Source organism: Protopterus annectens, chromosome 2.part0, assembly GCF_019279795.1.
Source record: "Protopterus annectens isolate FY-2018-M chromosome 2.part0, PAN1.0, whole genome shotgun sequence".
NCBI classification, from domain to species: Eukaryota; Metazoa; Chordata; order Ceratodontiformes; family Protopteridae; genus Protopterus; species Protopterus annectens.
Window position 1 is genome coordinate 42,733,225 of NC_056728.1, and position 12,213 is coordinate 42,745,437.

The 12,213-nt window shown below is 42.4% G+C and overlaps 1 protein-coding gene across 1 annotated transcript in view; it reads right to left on the reverse strand.

Annotated features, from left to right (window-relative positions):
* COPS8 (COP9 signalosome subunit 8) overlaps positions 1-12,213 on the reverse strand; it is a 367,147-nt gene that overhangs the window by 277,523 nt on the left and 77,411 nt on the right. The gene's annotated exons all lie outside the window — the stretch shown is intronic.

Below are 12,213 nucleotides of genomic sequence, written 5' to 3' on the forward strand. Positions count from 1 at the left end.
CACAACATTATGTATGGTTTCAAATAAGATTTTGTTATGTACTGAAAATGCTGCAAAAAATTAAATAGCAGGCCATAAAAAGATAAAGAAGAACAAGAAGACAAACTGAGCAAAGTTTGAACTTCTCTATACACACATTTTGAGAAACATTATTGTATTACGTATGCATTCTCTTTTTTCCAGTAATATACCTGAAAGACTGAAGGAACAGTTATAGAGCTAAAAACACATTTATGGGTGAGAACAGATGGAGAGGTGCAACAGAACAGAACAGAAATAAAGAACAACATGCTGAATGTCATAAAAATGTCATAAAAATGGCAAGTGAGGAAAAGCAAAGAAATGGCATACAAACTAATATAAAGGGTCATAGGAGGTTACTAGGCTAATGGCCCTGGGGCCCTTACAAGCCTAGCCAAGCACCTGCCACCCCTACCAATGAGAGACAAAGGTGGAACCCCAGAGACAAATATGTGGTTTCCCACCCACTCATCATGGTTGCACATGAACAGGGTCAGCGAGGTACTCTGACATGTATGGGAAGTCTTTTCCAGAGACGGGGCAGCCTCTGGGAGACAAACCTGTCTCAACAGCAAGTTTTATTGACGTTGCATATTAGATTTAGAATTTTTGAGCTGGTAATGTGTGAGGAGACAAATATGGATAATCTCCAATACCCGATATTGCCTTGTAGGTAAGACACAGATCACCTCTGAGCAATCTGTATGATACCGAGTAGAGTGCCAGTGATTTGAGCCTGTCCACATATGACAGGTATTAGATGCCTCTCTTTTTGAGGTATCTCTGTGGCCTTTTTGATTGGTGCAGGTGTTTGGAGAGGTACATACCAAACGGGGTGTTACACTCAATTATAGGCCTAATGAGGGAGGAGTACAGAGACGCAATAACCTCTTTTTTTCTGGATGCAATTCCTTTACTTATGAGATGAACAAAGTAAAAGGCTTTTCTGACCACTGCCGCTACAGGATGGTCAAATGTGAGATTGTTGTCAACCAGAGTATCCAGGTCTCTCACTACAGGTTGTGTGCTTAGGAGGTTGCCGCTGATGTGGTAATCAGTAGGGGCCATGTTTTTGCCGAATGGTATGATAATACATTTTTCTGAGTTTAACCTAAGGCCATGACTTTAACACCCATCATTTGTTGCTGAGAGACCCTCTTGCAGCAAGTTAACACCATTTGGGGAGTCATTGACAGCACTCAACTTACAGTCATTTGCAAACTTGGTCAACCACAGCCCCTTTGTCTTTGCCTGGACCTCTGAGAAGTAGATGCCAAAGAGTAGGGGTCCCAGGACAGATCCTTTGGGATAGTGACAGGTCTGCTGTCGGAGGTGGTGGCACCTATTTTGACCTTGTGGTACAAGTATTATACGTACATAAGTATTATGAAATATTCTAAAAAGGTACAAATAATAGGAGCAGTCAAATAATCTATCTTTCCATAGGGCTTCATTAAAAGGTGTGGCTATGCTATGTACTACACAGCTTAATGTGCTTTGCACTTGGTCACTATGAAGATCAAGCAATACATCATGACATACTAATATAAAGACAATGTGTATGTGTATGTACATGTATTACAAATACAAACAGATGATACAGAAGCACAGTTATACACTGAAATAATGGTGGGACACAAACTACACTTTGTCACAGTGGAGCAGCACTGTTGTCAGAGTGACTCGTCCTTCCTATATGCCATACGGCATTCATCTAGATTCAGTGCTATATAGACCTTCTGAAAATTCCCAGTTAGTTCAGTAAGGTACAGCGGAATGTTCCTTCCATTTTGCTATGCCTTTCAATATGCAATAAAGGGCAAGTCAACTCTTTCAAACATTACATATTTAACAGTAAGTTGAAAAAGCTTTTTTACAGGAACATTTCTGCAAGCCAAATCAACTTAACACATGACCACTATCTGTACAAAACCTGACACTATTCTAATACGTAATGTGCTTGCTTGCTCCAGGGCATAGACAGGTGATGAGTGTTCTGTAGATCATCTGTGATAAATCATCAAATCAGTTGCTGAAGAAAGAGACGGGGGGAATGGTGGTTGAGCATATAGTGTACGTTGTACTCTAGCTGTGGCCAAGCACATTCAGAAGCATGCTTGAGGCCAGCATTGCCTTCATCCCTGTCAGCTGATACATGGATGTGGAGTTAGACCATAAATGCATAACAATGCCTGGATGACACAAGGAAAAAAAAAAAAGTACAGTTGTGTAAGAAAAACTTACCATAACCTTGAATGTTTAAATGATCACTGCTGCAGTAGCTTAAGTTATATCCTGCCAAGGATATAACAGCCTGCCAGCTTCCAAAGCTTCACTGCACCTTCCATGCATTTAAATTGTCAGGCAGCTTGAGATGAGCATGCATTTAAATTGTCAGGCAGCTTGAGATGAGCAGAGTTAACCTATCAGCAGTGCAAGGGAGTCTGAATCTGAAAGGACAATGCGAGGAACATATATACATAAATAAATAAATAAATGCATAAATAAATGAATGTGCACACTGACAGGAAAAAAAAAACAGAATGGAGGGAGGGACTGGCTACTGCAGCAGTGATCATTCAAACATCTACTGTTATAGTAAGTTTTACTTGCATAACTGTACTATATTCATCACATTTATCACTTCTGCAGTAGCCTTAGCTATCTGAGTAGATCACTTTAGCTAACTACATTTGGGAGGTAAAGGAGAGTAGTCCAGTGGCCCATGGAGTCCTATCAAAACATGATTTGGACCTACAGAAAAGCTTACAGTGCTTTTTAAAATTATGTACACAGGACCAAGTAGCAGCTTCTAGAATACATCTAGAATCCAATCCTTTCAAAAAGCCATAAAGCCAAGCCTTTGTAGAGTGCGCCTTGACCCTGCCTTGAATAGTTCTGTTACGGTAAGTATAACAAAAGGCAATAGCCTTATACAACTTGGACTGTATTTTGACACAGGTTGCCCCTTCTTACCTTCGCAAGAAATGAACAACTGATCCGAAGATCTGAATGATTTAGTTCTGCCAAGATGGTTGTCTGTGAACGTCCAAGGTATGGAATACCCTTTTCTCCCTGATTTTTAGGTTCAGGAAAGAAAACAGAGAGGTAGATAGTTTGGCTTAAAGTAAACTCGGAATTAGTTCTCAAAGAAACCCTGTCCTTATGGAAAATGAGACAGAGTTAACTCACCATAAGAGCTTGCAATGCAGATACCCGTCTTGCAGAGGTCAACAATCAGCAGAACTGTTTTCAATGTTAACACCTCAAGTCAGCCAGATTAGCTGCTTCAAATGGAGCAACTATCATTCTCTCTAACACAAAATTAAGATCCCAAGGATGGGCCACCAGTTTACTTGGAAGTCTCTTATGCAAAACCCTTTCTACGAACATTTTGACATGCAACCGCTTTGAAAGAGAAGGACCCATGGGCAGACACACTGAAATGACTGATAAATGAACCCTGCCAGAGGGGGAAAAAAAAACAACATAGGATAGTAGCTCACACAAATCTTGTAGAACCAGAGAACAATTATTCCTGAATGGGTGCTGGTTATGCTGGTGGTACCAGCTAGAAAAACTTTTCTTGTAGCAGGCTTTCTTGTCTTCATTTATACCTTCTGCACTTCCTCAGTAAACAGGTCCCTAAAGGGAATAGGACCATAGCCTCCAGGCAGTCATATGAAGTGGACTGGTGACTGCCTGTATCAAAAGGGAGAACAACATCTGTCTGTGCCAGAAGGAAGTAACTACAATGACCTAGGGGGATTCCTTCTGAATCTTCAGAAGTACCCTGAATATAAGTGGAAAGGGTTTAAAACCATACAGAAAAATTCTTGTGCAAGGGAAAAAAAGCATAAGTCTTTCAAGCCTTCTTGCATGGAGTCCTGGAATGGAAATCTTGCCCACTGATTGTTCAGAGAGGAGGCAAAGCGGTCTTAAATACATAGAATAGATCACGTTCACACAAATCAGATGGGGGGGGGCGTCTTCAAAGACTTTGATCCATTTTTATTCATGAGGGTCTGTCCTGATCCTGCTCAATTTGCTTGCCAAACAATTTTGCTCTTACGTTTTGCTCTGACAGAATATAGGATCCCTTTAGAGTGACATTGCACTGTGAAGCTATATCCCAATCTAACATGGCTAGTCTGCAAAGGGAGTATGATCTGGTTCCACCATACAACACATGACTGTGGTATTGTCTACAACCACTTGAAGAGGTCCTGGGGGCCAAACATGGTTGAGAGAGCGAGTGCCTTAATCAGGGCAAGCATTTCCTTGATACTTGTGTGTCTGCATCAGCCTTTGGTGTCCAGCACACCCTGTATTTTTATCTTACCTGAAAACTGCTCCCCAATTAAGGTCCAAAGTTTCTGTTGTGACTAACTGCTTTGGAGAAGGAAAGACCTGGATTTAAGGATATCTGTTGCCTCCACAAAATAATTTCTCTTTGGACAAATCCCAGCACTGGGATTTGAAAAATAAAGGCTGTTGATGCTGGGATCAAAGAGATTTTAGTTACCACTGGATCTTTCTCACGTGAAGTCTTGCCAGGGGGTATCATGGGAATCATAGACGCCATGAGACCCAAAACCCTGAGGTATTCCTTCCCAGTGACCAAAGTCCGACTGGAAAACCTTAGAAACAGATCTAGATAAAGATCCATTATTTCTATGGAAGAAAGTCTCTCTGAACTGAGGGGTCTAGTTAACATCCCGAGAACACCATCCTGCATGAAGGAGTAAAAAAATTACTTTTGAATGTTCTCTTCAAGTGCCAGTTTGTATAAAAAATCGCTTACCCATGAGAGAGAGAGAGAGAGATTCCTCAGACTTTGAAAATGACTCTGCAAAGATAAGCAAATTGTCTAAATATGGAAAAATGTGAATGCCCTGTAGCTGAACTCAGGATGAATATGGATGCGATGTTATGCATCTTTAAATCTAGTGTTGCCAAGAAATTTCAAAGAAGAAGAAGTAATAGGTAGTTAAGTGACATCATTTTGAATACGGGCACCAACACAAACAGGTTTAGGAAAGAAAGATCCAAAACTGGTCTCCAAGAATGTTCTTTCTTTAACTCTTGGGACATCCTTGGGGGAAAAAAACTTCCCCAGCTAGGAAGGATAAATTGGTTCTATCACTCCTTGGGACAGTGTGTGATGAAAGTTATCTGAAGTATGAGGAATGACCCCCTGGAAAGGAGTGAAAGGATTTCCTCCAAGTACTATCTGTAACCTTTTTTGAATGACTTTAACAACCCATTTGTTTGAAGCTATCAACTTCCAAAGAGAAAAATGTAGATTCAAACTCTCTGGGAGAAAAAAAGGGGCCAGGGTGGGAAGAGTTCATAAGGTCTCTCGAACAGCCATTCAGACTTGTTAAGACTGTCCTTGGTTAGGAGATGTTTGAGACTTCTTTTTGGAACTCCCTTGCAATTTCTTTTTAAATGTCTGTTAACCTACATTTTGGTGAGACTCTTTATTCTGTTTTTTTGTTTTTTTTTTTTGGCAAAAAATGGATGAAGAGAAAACCTCTTGGAAAATTTGAAAAAGGATGGCAAAAAATATATTAGAGATTCCCTATCAGCTTGCTCCTTTCATCGCACTTTCTGATCTCTGAAGCAGAGGGGCCAAATACAAACTCTATCCAGGCTGAGAATCTGAAATCTCATTTTTATCATCATCTGGAATGTTCTGAGAATACAACCATGCAAACCTTCTCAAAACAGTACCAGTGGCCATAGTCCTGGAAGTAGCATCAGCAGAGCCATACACGCATTGTAAACAGGGAGTAGTGACCTGTACAATAGAATAAACTTTATTTACAGCATATTTTTCCTTACAAGAAGAAACTGCAGATACAACATTCCTCAGACTTTCTCAGTTTGCCAGAACAAACTAACATATGAGCCTGACAATACAAAATTAAGAAAATCAAAGTTGCAGAAGTAAATTTTTCCAATATTTATCAATAATTTTCCCATCCTCATCAGAAAGGGTAGAATTGGAATTAAGTAAGTGCTTATCAACAGTGGGATCAACTACTACAGCTGCTGGGTCAGATTTTGGAATAGTGTACAAAAATGTAAAAGACTGATGAACTTTATATATCCTTTCTACTCTTTTAGGGCAGCTGGCTGACTATCAGGAAAACTGCAAACAGTAACACTTTCATCTGTTAAAGTAGACAGAACAGGAGGAATGGGTGTGGGTTCTGGAAATTCCTTCTGTGACAATGCATAGTATTTTCTGAGGGACTGAGAAACCTCAGTGTTCTCCCCGTGAAAACACTGGCACAATCTAGCAACAGTCTCAGAGAATGAAAAACACCTACAGGGAGAATAAGAAATTTTTGTCTCTCTTCAGAGTTTGAATCAATCAGAAATCTGAGGAAACAACCCTGTATCCATCCCAACATCATCTTGTTCTGACTCAAAACCTTGAAACTCTTCAAAAAGAGGAATCCCTCTTACTTTTGCCAGAAACTGCTTTACTAGAAGGATCACTAGCCTGAGTTAAACCCTGAGCCAGACCCAGCAAACTACTCCTATCCAAAGACATTTGGGCTAAAGGGAAGTCTCTGTTGATCAGTGGCAGTGAAAAACACTGAGCAGCCTGCCTGCCCCTGTGGGAGTGGTTACTGACTTGAAACTGTAGTTTTATTCATTTTTTGCTTGGGCTAAAGGGAAGTCTCTCTGTTGATCAGTGGCAGTGAAAAACATTGAGCAGCCTGCCTGCCCCTGTGGGAGTGGTTACTGACTTGAAACTGTACTTTTATTGACCATTTTGGGTCAATTCCAAACTCCTTCATCTTCCTCTCTTAAAACCCTCTTTTGCGCGTTTTTGTGCATAGCGCAACAGTGGGCAGCGCCGTCTAATTGGGTTTAAACTATTCCTGGCTCCACAAAGTCTGCTCTTCACTTTTTCCCTTAGAACTGCTCTCTCTCTCAATTTAAACACCATATTCTCATTCTAAGGCCCTTCACTGGTCCAATTAAGTAATCCTACAAGTTAGCACTATTAAACCATAAGCACTACTTACTCTTATACTCTCTACAATTACCCTGTCCTCTACTGGTCCGTCTTAAATTCAGTTTCCCTATATTACTCTAGCATGTCCAAAGGTCAGTCAATGGCTTCCTCTCCAGTCCAGCTGGTGAATCTGGGAATTTTGAGGCAATGTTACAACTGTCTCATGTACACACACAACCCTCTCCTCCTCCAAACAGGTTCAAATATATGTGAGAGATGCAACTATTTAGCCAAACTGGAGGCTGAGCTCTCTCATCTCAAAACTGGTGTAACCAGTCAGGAGGAGAAGGTAACCTCAAACAAAGTACAGTTTTGTACCTACCATAAATGTAGATGTTCGAGTGCTAATACAGCTGCAGTAATCATAGATGGGTTCTCTGCCGTCAGGCGGGTCCTCGGTTGGCCGAATTCTAAAGTCTAGGTCCGGTGTCGGTTGGTGTCGCTTTCTTTCCTGACGTCAGTGAGGCAAGAGTATATAAGACACAGCCAATGCCATTTTCTTCAGTCTTTCTTGCCCCAGATGTCAGGTGCCCCCAGTAGGAAGGCAATACATAAATTATATTTATATACATGCAATGCAAAATAATCAAAAATCAGTAGATGCAAGCAAATATACCATAGAAGGATAACCCAGTCAGGTTGTATGAAAAGGGGGTTAGGCCCTAGCCCTTTACCAAGAGGGGAAGGAGGGAGGGAAACCTGTACTGCAGCTGTATTAGCACTCGAACATCTACATTTATGGTAGGTACAAAACTGTACTATGTTCATCGTGCATACAGCTGCAGTAATCACAGATGGGTAGAATCCCAAAGCTACGCACAGGGTGGTAGGCACTAGGAGGAACTGGGATGAGCCAGAATGCCCTGCAACACAGCAGTGCAGCAGTGGCAAAGCCTGCCCTAGTTTTGGAATATAAAGGCAGGTGGTAGTGTTTTGTGAAGGTATGCACAGAACTCCAAGTGGCTGCCTCCAAAATATCTTTGGTGGGAACTCCTCTGAGAAAGGCTGTAGAGATAGCTGTGGCCCTGGTGGAGTGGGATCTGATGTCTGTAGGGACAGATTTTCCATGATAGGAGTAACAAAACCGTATGCAGTGGCCTATCCATTTTGAAATTGTCTGTTTGGTAACTGGCCTCCCTTGAGCTCCTACAGCATAGGATACAAAAAGTTGTTCTGATTTCCTGAAAGGCTTTGTTCTGTCCAAATAATAACGTAGCTGTCTATGGATGTCTAAGGAGTGTAGCAGCCTTTCCCCTTTGTTTTGAGGATTGGGGTAAAAGGTAGGTAAGTGGATGGCTTGATTTAAAGCTACCCTGGATACCACTTTAGGCATAAATGACGGGTTGGTTCGAAGGGAAACCCTGTCCTGATGGAAGATGAGAAAAGGCTGCACAGCCATGAGGGCTTGTAGTTCCGAAACCCTACGAGCTGAGGTAATGGCCAAAAGGAAAGCTGTTTTCCAGGACAAATATTGCAAATCTGTTGAGGCAGCTGGTTCAAAGGGAGGCAATGTTAATTTCTCTAGAATGTAATTAAAATCCCAGGCTGGCACTGGTTGCTTCCTTGGTGGTCTTATATTCTTAGCCCCTCTGAGGAACTGTCTTAAGAGTGGGTGAGAGAATAAGGGTGGATCCGTGTTGAATTCTGCAGAAATGGCTGAGGCATGGATTTTTATGGAGGAAAATGAAAGTCCACTGTTCAGCAGCTCAGCTAGATACTGTAATACCTGAGGCAAATTCAGTTTTCTAGGGTCCTGGCCTTTTTTCTCATTCCAAGAGCAAAACTGTTTCCATTTTGCGGAGTAAGCCTTTCTAGTAGATGGCCTCCTGGCCTCCAAAATGACATCCTGCACCTCTTTGGAGAGTAGGGTCTGTTGTGGTGTTAAGGAATTTTCCATGCAGCCAGATTGAGTGTTTTCAGCTGACTGTGAAGTGTTTTGTAGCTGTGCTGAGTCAGCAGAAGAGGCATTAGAGGTAGGGGCCAGGGAGGAGTATGTGTTAGGCTCCTCAGGAGTGGGTACCAGTGCTGTCTTGGCCAGTCTGGAGCAATCAGTATCATCTTCGGTCTGTCTGCTCTTGCTTTCAAGAGTACCTTGGGCAGAAGAGGCAGAGGTGGGAAAGCGTAAACTGTCCATGCTGTCCAACTGAATGAAAGGGCGCCCACTCTCCAGGCCTTTGGATGAAAGGTCCTTGAACAAAACTTTTCCAATTGATGATTCCTGTGGGAGGCGAAGAGATCTATGTCTGGCCTCCCCCACGCTTGGATTATCTTTGTAAACACTTGAGGATGCAACTTCCATTTGTGTGGATCTGTCATATTTCTGCTTAGAATGTCTGCCAGCGTGTTTTCCAAACCTGGCAAGTACTGTGCTTGAAGTTCGAGTTGCCATTCCAGAGCCAAGTTCCAAAGTGTCATGGCTAGTCTGAACAGGGGGTATGAATGTGTTCCTCCTTGTTTGTTTATGTACCACATTACTGTGGTGTTGTCTGTTCTTATCAATAATTGTCCTGGATGCAGGAGGTCCTTGAAAGCTTTGATTGCATTTATGACTGCTAGCATTTCTTTTTGATTGATGTGCAGGTGCTTTTCCTTTTGGGACCATTTGCCTTGAATGCACCTGTCTGTCATGTGCGCCCCCCAGGCGTAATCTGAGGCGTCTGTTGTGATGACTTGATTTGATTGAGGCTTGCAGAATGGGAGACCTGTGTTTGTTTGACATGCTTGGGCCCACCATAGAAATTCCTTTTGCAAACATGGAATTATTGGTATTATTGTTTCCAAAATGTGGCTGTGTTGAGACCATAGGTTTTTTAGGTACCATTGAAGTTTCCTCATATGCAACTTTGCACATGGGATTAAAAGAATGCAAGATGCCATGAAGCCCAGAGCCTGCAGGATTTTCCTTGCAGTAAGCCTGGTACAATTTGCTAGTATTTTGAAGTACTGAGTTAGTTGCTCCTGTTTTTCTGGCATAAGACTGGCCATCTGGGTGTTTGTGTCCAAGTTGGCACCCAGGAAAGTTATTTTCTGAGATGGTGTTAGCTTGGATTTCTCTTTGCTGATTGTGTATCCCAGAGAATTCAGTAACCTTGTTGCATAAACCAGATGTTCCAGAAGTATGTGCTTGCTGTCCGCTTGGATCAGGCAGTCGTCCAAATAAGGGTAAATTTGTATCCCTTGAAGTCTGCAGTAGGCAATTACTGATGCCAGGCATTTCATGAATACTCTGGGTGCAGTAGATAAGCCAAAGGGCAATGCAGAGAATTGATAGTGGATTGAACCTGCAAGAAATCTGAGGTATCTTCTGCAGCTTTGTCTGATTGGGACATGCAGGTATGCCTCCTTGAGGTCCAATGTTACCAGCCAAAACTCCTTGCCCAGCATGGGAAGAAGCTGCTGTAATGTGAGCATCTTGAATTTTGGTACGAGTAAGAATGTGTTTAGGATGGATAAGTCCAAAATGGGTCTCCAGTCGGTTCCTTTCCTTGGTACCAGAAATAGCCTGGAATAAAAACCTTGACCTTGTTCGTGAGTAGGTACCTCTTGAATCACTTTCATGTCTATGAGCTTTGAAATTTGTAGTTGTGCCTCTGCCCTTTGATTGTGTGGCAGGTTTGGCATGCTTCTCATTTTTGGAAGTGTGAAAATGAAATCTGTAGCCTCTGTTTATAATGTCCAAGATCCATTTGTCTGTCGTGACAATATGCCAATTTCTTGTAAATAATGCCAGCTTTCCTCCCAAGGGAGCTGCCAGCTGAGACTTGCTTGGCATGGAAAGGAGGAAGTCATTGGGTTTGTTTCCTGTATTATTGTGCACTGTCTTCGCCACCTCTTGGTGCTGGAGTTTGCCATTGCCTGCCTCTATATGATCCTTGTGCTTGTCCTCTGCCCCTTGTGCGCCTGTATCTACCTCTTTGGGCTTGTATGTGGCTGGAAAGGACCAATTTTTAGAAGGCCAATTTCTGCTAAAACGTGGTGGTTGAACCTGTAGAAAAGCTTTGACAGATTGCATAGATGTGGCTTTTTCTTCCATTTTCCGTAGTATCTCCTCAGCATTAGTACAAAATAGCACATCCTTTTGTAAAGGGGCATCTAGTAGTTTAGCTTTCACATGATCAGGCAAGATTTGTTCCCTAAGCCATGCATGCCTACGAATGACAGATCCTGTAACAGCAGCTCTACTTGAGGCCTCTAGGGCATCATAGCCACATTGTAAGGTGTGTTTACCCACTTGTTCTGCACTATGCATCATATCCTGCAACTCCTTCAAATCTGGTTGTTCAGGTTGAGACATTTTATTTCTTAGTTGTGATAACAGAAACTGCTGATATTTAAGCATATGAAACTGACAATTTAAGGCCCTCATGGCTAGGGTGGCCGAGGTATATACCTTTTTTCCCCACCTTTCTAAGGATCTAGACTCTCTTTTGGAAGGTAGTGGATTCTTAGCAGTAGAGGCCTTCATTCCCTTGGGGCCTTGAGAAATGGTTTCAGGGTCAGCATTATGGCTTTTGAAAAGAAATTGGGGAGAGTTAGGAACTCTGTAGTACCTATCAGGCTTGACTGGGGCAGGAGGCAGGGAATCCGGATTAAGGCAAGCCTCCGAATAAACATCATCAAGTATGTCCAAGACAGGAGGTATCGCCAGAGGTCTGTGTTGAGGTAACAGAAGAAATTCCCTAAGTCTTTTCTTGGAATCAGAAAAGTCTTGGCCTTCCCAATGGAAGTGTTCCCTCAGGGTGTGCAAGGTTTCTCCAAAAGAAAAATCCTCAGGAGGAGATACAGAAGGAATGGACTGCTCTGCATCAGAATCTTCAAAAGGGGAGTAAGAGTGTTCCTCTACATCAGAATGATCTGTAAAAATGGAGCCCTGATCAGAAGAGGGAGAATCTTCCTCCACTCTGGGTCTCTTGTCTGGAGGGGGTTGGGATCCCCTGATAAGAGTAATTAAATCCTCAGCCATTTTGAGCATCTGCTTTTTAGGCATGGGGCCTGGAGATGGGCCCTGTGCAACAGGCCTCTTGGGATGCCTCGCTGATTTGGACTTAGAAAAGGCCTTAATGGAAAAGGAAGAAGAGGGTCTAAAGACACCCTGGGTGGAAGTGGACCTGTCCACATTAGGAGGCTCAACGCTCACAGTGGCTTCGGTAGTTGTA